At 43.9% G+C, this 11,447-nt stretch overlaps 1 pseudogene; it reads left to right on the top strand.

Annotated features, from left to right (window-relative positions):
• The first annotated feature begins 5,706 nt into the window (after positions 1-5,706).
• Positions 5,707-10,710, top strand: LOC135258733 (up-regulator of cell proliferation-like; annotated as a pseudogene).
• The last annotated feature ends 737 nt before the right edge of the window (positions 10,711-11,447 follow it).

The following is an 11,447-nucleotide window of genomic DNA, read 5'->3' on the forward strand; positions in this document are numbered from 1 at the left end:
GTAGGCTGTCTCTTAGCATCTCTGGTGCAGATTCTGAGCATCAGGAGGAGACCACAGATAACAGATCCAGTCTGGGCCCAGAACCAGCACCAGAGGACCCATCCTCATGCCTGGCCCAGCCCTCCTCTGCAGACCCAGCCAAGCAGGGCTCAATGAAAACAGGGCAAAGAAAGCCAGGAAAATATAGGGGGCCTCCAACCTGCTCTCTGGTCAGAGACATGCAATGCCCAAATTTAAAACAAACAGAGGCAGGAACAGTTTTATTCCAACAGCTATCTAGTTACCAATTTAAGCTGTAAGGACCCCCACCCCCCACCCCAATGGCCAGGCTGATGGACAGACACTACTGAATGTTTGTTTATTTATTTATTTATTTATTTATTTATTTATTTATTTATTTATTTATTTATTTATTTATTTATTCATTTAACATTTTTACAGGAGTGCATACTGTATGCTTTTTTGGGAGTGGGCATGGAAGTAATGTATGATCTTTGAAATACTGACTTGGACTTTCCACTTGTGGACAATACAGTCTCTGAAGTCCAGGGAAAGCGAGGATTCAGTCTGCAAAGATACATAGTGTTTTTTGGAAGCTCTGGAAGTGTATTTATGTGTTACGATTTTCTATATTGTAGAGTTACAAGTAAATGAATAAAATGTTGCATAAATATCCTGGCCTTTTTTCTTGCAAGATGGAATGTTTGCAGGCTAAGAGAAATTACAGCTCTGACTGAAACTTCCCTCTCCGTTCTCTCAAATAGAGCCATGTGCCCCTGGGAGGGTGGAAGCCACTGATGTGCGGAGCAGGTCAGTTACTCTGTGCTGGGAAAGACCGGTCAGCATGGAGGGAGTTTCTCATGAGATCCACATCACCTACGGCTGTGAGGGAGAAGAGCCCAGATTACAGATATGTGGACCCAACACCACCACAGCTGTCCTTACTGATCTGAGACCTGGGATGAAATATACGTTCAACCTCACTGCAGTCCTTCCAAACGGCATCTGCAGCAAGACCAGCTCAACATGCATACACACAAGTGAGTAGTGCCCAAACTTTTGGATACCACTGTAATCATTCCCTATATCTGATTGGCTGTACAACAACTTACATTTTCCATCCTATTTAATTCCCCAGGTTGCCACAGAAAAAAAACATTAAATTCTGAGGTGATCTAACTGGTGAGGGTCAGGGACTATTACTTTTTAAGCTCACAATAAATTTAATGACAGAGTATATACTGTGATCTCTTAGTCTCTTACCATTTGCTAAAAATGCAACTGCTCCATTTATGAACTTTCTGTGCCTTCATTGTGGAATAGGTCTCAAATACGGCTCATTCCAGAAAAGTCAAGCCTGAACGAGCTTAATGACTGTTAGCCTGTGGCCCTCACATCAGTCATTGTGATATAGAATTCATATCTGATGTTTTAGACACTGACTTGTACAAAACAAACTTCCTCTTGTGGACTATTAAGTCTGCAAATTCTGAAGTCCAAAGACATCGAGGATTGAATCTGCCAGGATCTGTAGTACTTTTTAGGTGTGCTTGTGAATATATGTGTTGTCTTCTGATTTTTTATATTGTAGAGTTACAAGTAAATTAATAAAATATTGCATAAATATCCTGCACATTTTTTTGAAAAATATAATAAGAATTTGCCGGCTAAGCGAAATTACAGCTCTGACTGAAACCTCCCTCTCTGTTCTCTCAAATAGAGCCATGTGCCCCTGGGAGGGTAAAGGCCACTGATGTGAAGAGCAGGTCAGTGACTCTGTGCTGGGAAAGACCGGTCAGCATGGAGGGAGTTTCTCATGAGATCCACATCACCTACAGCTGTGAGGGACAAAAGCCCAGATTACAGATATGTGCCCCCAACACCACCACAGCTGTCCTTTCTGATCTGAAACCTGGGATGGTATATACTTTCAACCTCACTGCAGTCCTTCCAAACGGAATCTGCAGCAAGACCAGCTCAGCACGCATACACACACGTGAGTAGTGCCCAAACTTTTGGATACCACTATTATCATTCCCTATATCTGATTGGCTGTACAACACCTTACATTTTTTATCCTATTTAATTCCCCAGGTTGCCACAGAAAAAAAAAACATTAAATTCTGAGTTGATCTAACTTGTGAGGGTCAGGGACTATTACTTTTTAAGCTCACAATAAATTTAATGACAGAGTATATTCTGTGACCTCTTAGTCTCACTATTTGCTAAAATGCCACTGCTCCCTTTATGAACTTTCTGTGCCTTCATTGTGGAATAGGTCTCAAATACGGCTCATTCCAGAAAAGTCAAGCCTGAACGAGCTTAATGACTGTTAGCCTGTGGGCCTCACATCAGTCATTGTGATATAGAATTCATATCTGATGTTTTAGACACTGACTTGTACAAAACAAACTTCCTCTTGTGGACTATTAAGTCTGCAAATTCTGAAGTCCAAAGATATCGAGGATTGAATCTGCCAGGATCTGTAGTACTTTTTAGGTGTGCATCTGAATATATGTGTTGTCTTCTGATTTTTTATATTGTAGAGTTACGAGTAAATTAATAAACTATTGCATAAATATCCTGCACATTTTCTTGAAAAATATAATAAGAATTTGCCGGCTAAGAGATATTACAGCTCTGACTGAAACCTCCCTCTCCGTTCTCTCAAATAGAGCCATCTGCCCCAGGGAGGGTGGAAGCCACTGATGTGCAGAGCAGGTCAGTGACTCTGTGCTGGGAAAGACCGGTCTGCATGGAGGGAGTTTCTCATGAGATCCACATCACCTACAGCTGTGAGGGAGAAGAGCCCAGATCACAGAAATGTGCCCCCAACACCACCACAGCTGTGCTTACTTATCTGAGACCTGGGATGGAATGTACTTTCAACCTCACTGCAGTCCTTCCGAACGGCATCTGCAGCAAGACCAGCTCAACACGCATACACACAAGTGAGTGACCAAAATGTATATACACTACTTTGTAGCTTTGTGTTGAGGCTGATGTCTCTTCATTCCCAGAATTTGACTCACAACCTACCAAATGCACTGCTGGCCTAAGCAATTCTGCAGTTGCTTCCTTCGCCTACATCTGGATAAAGTACTGCCTAGATAGGTGAAGCTGTCTACAGCGTTGGGAGTTAATCCTTTCACTGCGATGCAAGGTTTCTGAAAAACCTTACCTGGGACAGGCCGATAAATTACTTCTGACTTTTTGGTACTAATTGTGAGACTGAAGATGTTGCATACTGTAGAGAACATGTCCAAGCTGACTTGCATGTCCTGCTCGCTGGTGGGATTTAGTGCTCAGTATTCCGCAGAGAGTGACAGTAGCAAGCGATGGAACTGGGGTGACATAGCGATGGATGGGGGGCGACATAGCTCAGGAGGTAAGACCGATTGTCTGGCAGTCGGAGGGTTGCCGGTTCAAGTCCCGCCCTAGGCGTGTCGAAGTGTCCTTGAGCAAGACACCTAACCCCTAATCCCTAACTGCTCTGGCGAATGAGAGGCATCAATTGTAAAGCGCTTTGGATAAAAGCGCTATATAAATGCAGTCCATTTACCATTTACCAACTGAATTAAATGTGAGTGTCGCTTGTAAAAATCTTCATCTATCATCATCTGGGCTTAATGACTGGCAGTTTATGAACTTAGATTATTGAGGTGGTGCAAATGGGAAAATTGTTTGAGATGTGGCTTGAGAAAGAGGCCATTGTGACGTCTAGCTAGTGAATGACTGAAGTACCATGCGAGAAAACAAGGGGAAACAAACTGATGGCTCAAGTTATGAGCGAATCCTTTGTCCGATGATTTCTATTATTTGAACATTTATTACCAATATTACCATAGATAGTGGTAGTTTTGTTCAGGATTTAACTGTACAAGTATAGGTATGTGTTGTCTTTAGATTTTTTGTATTGAAAAGTAACAGAAAAATATAATGAAACCTTTAATAAATATCCTGGACTTTTTGCAAAACTGGACGCTTGCAGTATAAGTGAATTCGAAATTTCTTGCTCGTTCTCTCAAATAGAGCCATCTGCCCCTGGGAGGGTGGAAGCCGCTGATGTGCGGAGCAGGTCAGTTACTCTGTGCTGGGAAAGACCGGTCAGCATGGAGGGAGTTTCTCATGAGATCCACATCACCTACAGCAGTGAGGGAGAAGAGCCCAGATCACAGATATGTGCATCCAACACCACCACAGCTGTCCTTACTGATCTAATACCTGGGATGGAATATACTTTCAACCTCACTGCAGTCCTTCCAAACGGCATCTGCAGCAAGACCAGCTCAGCACGCATACACACACGTGAGTAGTGCCCAAACTTTTGGATACCACTATAATCATTCCCTATATCTGATTGGCTGTACAACACCTTACATTTTTTATCCTATTTAATTCCCCAGGTTGCCACAGAAAAAAAACATTAAATTCTGAGTTGATCTAACTGGTGAGGGTCAGGGACTATTACTTTTTAAGCTCACAATAAATTTAATGACAGAGTATATTCTGTGACCTCTTAGTCTCTTACTATTTGCTAAAAATGCAACTGCTCCCTTTATGAACTTTCTGTGCCTTCATTGTGGAATAGGTCTCAAATACGGCTCATTCCAGAAAAGTCAAGCCTGAACGAGCTTAATGACTGTTAGCCTGTGGCCCTCACATCAGTCATTGTGATATAGAATTAATATCTGATGTTTTAGACACTGACTTGTACAAAACAAACTTCCTCTTGTGGATTATTACGTCTCCAAATTCTGAAGTCCAAAGATATCGAGGATTGAATCTGCCAGAATCTGTAGTACTTTTTAGGTGTGCATGTGCATATATGTGTTGTCTTCTGATTTTTTATATTGTAGAGTTACAAGTTTATTAATAAACTATTGCATAAATATCCTGCACATTTTCTTGAAAAATATAATAAGAATTTGCCGGCTAAGAGAAATTACAGCTCTGACTGAAACCTCCCTCTCTGTTCTCTCAAATAGAGCCATCTGCCCCAGGGAGGGTGGAAGCCACTGATGTGCAGAGCAGGTCAGTGACTCTGTGCTGGGAAAGACCGGTCTGCATGGAGGGAGTTTCTCATGAGATCCACATCACCTACGGCTGTGAGGGAGAAGAGCCCAGATTACAGATATGTGCCCCCAAAACCACCACAGCTGTCCTTACTGATCTGAGACCTGGGGTGGAATATACTTTCAACCTCACTGCAGTCCTTCCGAACGGCATCTGCAGCAAGACCAGCTCAACATGCATACAAACAAGTCAGTGACAAAATGTATTCATTTGAGGATTACATTACAGGCATTTAGCAGACGCTCTTATCCAGAGCGACTTACACAACTTTTTTTTTACATAGCACTTTACATTGTATCCATTTATACAGCTGGATATATATTGAAGCAATGCAGGTTAAGTACCTTGCTCAAGGGTACAACAGCAGTGTCCTACCCGGGAATCGAACCTGCGACCTTTCGGTTACAAGCTCAGTTCCTTACCCACTGTGCCACACTCCGTCCTATATTTAATATTTATACTTGTCATTTTAAACCTCATAGAAATACGCTGAATTATTCAGGTCGCTGAATTATTCAGGTCCTTTTTGTAAGCATTACATTCACATCTATTATTAGTCATTTTAAATGGATTGTGTGTCACTGTACAGAAATGTAATAATGCAATTCAATTTATTTCCCCAATGACAGAAACTAGTCTGGATGAACTGATGAGTGACTTGGGACTGGAACACCACCTGAAGAACAAGCTGACCCTGAGCCAGGTGCTGGAGATTGATGGAGAGACTTTAACAGATGAAAGCATCCAGTCTTTGAAATCTCTGCCATGGTGTTTCCTGAGGAGGTTGATGATGGTGAATGTGGCTGCTAGGAACGTTAGGTGCGCCTCAAAACAGGACATGACTTCCCAAAACCTGGACAGCTTAATGGACACCCTGTGCAATCCACAGGACCACAGCAATATAGTCAACCCCCTGGACCTCATAACTGCTGTGTTTCTCTGCTCAGATGGCTTCCTCCAGCAGGAGATGGTTTTGAAAATGTCCATGTGCCAGTTCTCTGTGCCTCTGCTGCTTCCTAAGTGTGATACACAGCCGTGCACTTTAATGCTCTGGGCCATGAGGGACATTGTGAAAAAGTACAACCCGCACTCTTTGGAGGACCAAAGAGGGTTTGTGGAGGAGAGCATTGTTGTCTCTGAGCTCCCCATGATCTCTTTTGTGAGGCAGGGAAACAGCAGCTTGTCCAAGTCTCACATTCTGAACCAGCTTCTCAGTAGCCCTCAGGAGCACCACGAAACCTTCGTTCACAAAAACATGGAGTGTGGTGACACCCCCAGGAGGATTTCCAGCGGGCTGGTGGAGATCAGCTGGTATCTGCCCAGTGGGAAGAGAAACATTGACATCTTCTCTGAGCCACTGGCTATAGCTAACCTCCGTGGGGACCTCAGGGACTTTGAAACTCAGTACGCTTTCCTTTGTCACAACTCTGCTGCCGTATTTGTGTTTTGTGATGATTTTGGGTCTGAATCCAAATTTCTGGACTCCCAGCACCTGAAAGATCATTGGTTCTGGATCATCAATTCACAGAGCAAGAGCTTCAATAAAGATGATTTCAGCAGATGTGTTTCTGAGTTAGAGCTAAAACCCAGTAACATCATCATAAAGGGTCCGCAAATGAATGATGCAGAATTAATCAGAAAACTGCGTTTGGGTATCAGTGGAATTTTGAAGGGAAACATGCTCAAAAAGAGTGTTGACGGGATGTCTGCTGTTGCCCATGAGTTTGGGATCCAGGTTGATGAAGATTACATCTGCTGTCAGAATGGAAAGCAGAAGGCTGATGAAATCACAGGAAGGATATCTGATATACCAAGCTTCAAGGAGAAAGAGCTGCCCTTACAAGGATCTGCATGGAAACAGCTGGCCAAACTGGAGAGGGAAGAGTGCAGGATGAATAATGCTGGGAAGAAAAACATTAAAGTTTACAGGAATGAGCTTGCAGAACAGAAGCAGGAGCTCAGAGCACAGCAGAGGGCTCACAGCATCTCAGAGTCTATGTCCCGTTTCATCTCTGCAATGTCCGGTTCCACAGAGGAGCGCAAGTATTTCCACAAGTGGATGAGGATCAACCTGGACAACCTGTCACGCAAAAGCCTTCCACCCCTTCAGGCAGAGTACAAGGAACTGTGTCAGAATTCCTCAGAAAACAAGGAGCGCATTGCACAGTTGGACAGGAAGATCTCCAGTTGCTCCTTGGCGATGGAGCACTTCCTGCGGGAAATGGGTCAGCTGTACGAGTCGGCCTGCTCACTCCCCAAAGGCCCCACCCATGAAATTCAGCACCTGCCACATCTTTGTGCTGAGCTTCTGCAGGAAGGCTTTCCTCTGGAGCTGGTGGATGGAGATGCATCCAACATTCCTCTGCAGTGGGTAACTGATGTTCTGAAGGAATTCCATAATCTAACACAGTATAAATGTAAGATCCGGGTGATCACTGTACTGGGGGTGCAGAGCACTGGGAAGTCCACCCTCCTGAACACCATGTTCGGAGTCCAGTTTGCCGTCAGTAGTGGCAGGTGCACGAGAGGGGCCTTCATGCTCCTCATCAAAGTAAAAGAGGATTTTAAAAAGCAGCTTGGTTGTGATTACATCATGGTTATTGACACTGAAGGATTGAAGTCAGCAGAGTTGGCCCAGTTGGATGAAAGTTGTGAGCATGATAATGAACTGGCCACTCTGGTGGTGGGGCTGAGTGACATCACTGTCATCAACATCGCCATGGAGAGCTGCACTGAAATGAAGGACATCCTGCAGATTGTGGTGCATGCCTTCCTGCGCATGAAGGAAGTTGGGAGAAAACCCTGCTGTCAGTTTGTGCACCAGAATGTCCCGGACCTCTCTGCCCATGACAAAAACCTGAGGGACAGGAAGCATCTCCTGGAGCAGCTGAATGAGATGACCCAAGCAGCAGCTAAGATGGAAAAGAGGGGAAACAACAAAAACTTTACTGATGTCATGGAGTATGATCCAGAGAGAAACACCTGGTACATCCCTGGGCTCTGGCATGGCATCCCTCCCATGGCACCGGTGAATGCTGGCTACAGTGAGTCTGTGAATCTGTTCAAGAGAAGTGTGATTGAGCATTTTAAAGAGCACAAATCTGGAAAGCGCTCACCACACACATTCATTGAGTTCCTAGAATGGACCAGGAGTTTGTGGAGTGCAGTGAAGTATGAGAACTTCATCTTCAGTTTCCGCAACAGCCTGGTGGCTGATGCTTATGCTCAGCTTTGCACTGAGTTCAACACATGGGAGTGGGCCTTCAGGAAGAACATGTACTCCTGGTTAAGCCAAGCTGAGACAAAGGTGTCAAACTTTGGCACAATAGCAGGACAGATTCAGCCATCCTCAAAGGTGGACAACTTACTGCGCAGCCTGAAATATGAGGCCTCTGTAGAACTGGCTAAAGGAGAGAAGCGAATTGTGGACAATCTCACTGAATTCTATGATAGACCAGAGGGACACGTTCACTTGGTTGAGAAGTACAAGGAGGAATTCATGAACTCAGCCAAAGCCATCCGGAAGGAGACAGAGCACTCTGTTATAAACAAGATAGATGCCACAGTGGAGATTAGAAAGGGTATGTTCAGGTTAGAGAAAATCAAGAAAAATCATACAGCTGCAATGGAGCAGAAGGTGCTGGACCTGATTGAGAACTGCAGGAAAAGTAAAGATCTGTCAGATCAAGAGCTGGAGACAGAATTTGAGAAGATGTGGAATGAGGCTGTGAAAGAACTGCAGTTTTGTGGCCTGGAAAAACGAAATATTGTCCAAGATATCCAACACCAGTTGTGGGCTAACTTAAAGATGAAAGGCAGCTCAGTACCTGAAATGCTGTCGAAAGTTGGGGACTTGTCTGAATGTGGAATGGAGCCATTCAAATTGAAGAGTAAAGGAATGTTTAAAAAGATATGGAACAAATTGTTTGAAGATGAGCAGAAGATAAAGACACAGAAGATGGTTGATTACATCATTGAGTGCAGCAGGCAGTTTGTAGCTGAACAAGTGAGAACAAGGTCTGATTACCATAACACATACATGATTGGCTTGTTTCGTATAATAGATGAAATCCTGGACAGACACAGTGATCTGGAAACAAGTGCTGACTTTCAGGTCAAATTGAAGATCCACATCTGTGGACATGCAGCACGGGAGTTTCAAAAAATGCATTTCGATTTTATTAATGCAAATGATCCCCGTCACTGTCTGGAGCAGTCCAAGCAACAGTACTGCACTGACTTTAAGGACCTGTACCATAAAAGAAACCAGTGTCAGAAGAAAGCAGAGGAGAGCATCTGCCAAATGCCTTTAATGTAAAGTTCACCCACAACTGTCTTGCACCTGCAGTGAAGGAATATATCACCAAGTCTCTGGGCCCTGACCTTGTGGATGAAGTGTTAACAGGGAAGAAAGCCATTGATTTCAGCACTCGATCTTTCTTCCAGTTCTCAATCCTCAACCAGCTGCTTTCAGATGATAACTTTAAGGACTTTGAGAATTACGTAAGGAAAAACGAGAGCTTTGTGCAGGACTGGATATTTGAGCAGATGGTGAAGCAGTTCACAGAGGGAGATGGCCTCTGGAACATTGAGATTAAGCATCTGAGGGCGATAGTAAAAAGATTAAAGGAAGCCATTAAGAATGCAGAGATGAAGGCCAATGAAAGAGTGACAGAACGGGGTGAAGAGGACCAATACATTCAGCAGTTCATTCGGGATATCTGTAGTGACCTGCCACCCCCTTGAAGTGGTCCTGGCCTTAAACACTGCCAAGCCAGAAGACTTTTCCTGGTGTCTGAAGGTGTTTGTGGATGAAATGGAGCAGTCCTTTACTGCAGAGTTTCAGAGGGGTGAGGATGTGAGGGCCAGGCTGACCTCACTGCCCTTTCAGCCACAGAAGGAGCTGTTTAACAGGGTGTTTGGCTGTGGGAGGCAGTGTCCCTTCTGCAAGACCCCGTGTGAAGCAGGCGGCAAGAACCACACAGAGCACTTTGCTTTCATTCACCGCTCTCAGGGGATCCGTGGACACACATGTTATGATTCTTGTGAATTATCGATTGATATCTGCTCCATGAGTGTTGTCTGTGAGGCAAGATTCAGTTTGAGTGAAACAGAGGGGAAATGGCATCCATACATGGACTATCAGAGCATTTACCCTGACTGGCGCATCCAGTCTGACACCAGCATCCAGGCCTCAGACTACTGGAAGTACGTCTTCAACAGGTTTAATAAGCAGTTTGCCAAGGTGTATAAAGCTAAGCCAGCTAACATTCCCTTCCATTGGAAACTAATAACCAAAGACCAAGCCAGGGAAAGCTTGAAGGAATCCTTCCTGATGAAAACAGGAAATTAAATGGGTCTTACAACACGGAATTCAGTAGGGTAGAAAAATTGTCTTCTGAGTTGTATTAAGATCCAGTAGTCTACTCACAGCATAATGTTCAAGCACATGAAGAGCCCCTAGCCAAGTTGAATTGTATGAAAGAACAACAGTTTTGTACAATACAAATAAAAACATTTAATTTTAAAAAGGAAACCACTGAATTAAATCATTACTGATGTCTGGAAGGAGTATGAATTCCCTATCACTGATACAGTGAGACATATGCATAATATAAAGTGCTATTACCTCTATCATAGTGTAAACACCTCACAGCTAGACCAATGAGGGTTTGTAGCTGGAGGGGAAGGCACCGCGTGTTTTCCTTTGGCTGGTGTGAGTCAAAACGGAGATGTTGGTTATTTTTCCTCTGTTCGTAAGAACAGGGCACAATTACTCTTAAGAATGCACTGGTTCCGTCACCACGGGTCAGATATGAAGGCGCTGCTTCATATCCCGCTTAAAATGGTAAATGGACTGCATTTATATAGCGCTTTTATCCAAAGCGCTTTACAATTGATGCCTCTCATTCGCCAGAGCAGTTAGTAGTTAGGGGTTAGGTGTCTTGCTCAAGGACACTTCGACATGCCCAGGGCGGGGTTTGAACCGGCAACCCTCCGACTGCCAGACAATCAGTCTTACCTCCTGAGCTATATCGCCCCTAAAACTGGCCTGAAACGGACCAGTAACATTCTTGTTACTCTTCGTTCGTAAACGGGGCTATGTTGTCATCAGAGATATATCTGACTTGTCGCCGGACTGTCAATATTCCAATGGGAGCATCAGAATACTCACAAATGCGCGGAACAACACATCAAATATATCCATGACCACAGCAAGTAAGCGTAACAGTTACTAGGTTTTACTCTCATAATAATCTGACTCCAAATGAAATTAGAATTTAAAATTTGGTTTTAACTATACGTGGAACTTGGAGTGGTTACACTCGACTCTATCTTGTGCCATCATTCCTCAATATAGGCTCCCGGGT

The sequence above is a fragment of the Anguilla rostrata genome, chromosome 7 (genome assembly GCF_018555375.3).
Source record: "Anguilla rostrata isolate EN2019 chromosome 7, ASM1855537v3, whole genome shotgun sequence".
NCBI lineage: Eukaryota > Metazoa > Chordata > Actinopteri > Anguilliformes > Anguillidae > Anguilla > Anguilla rostrata.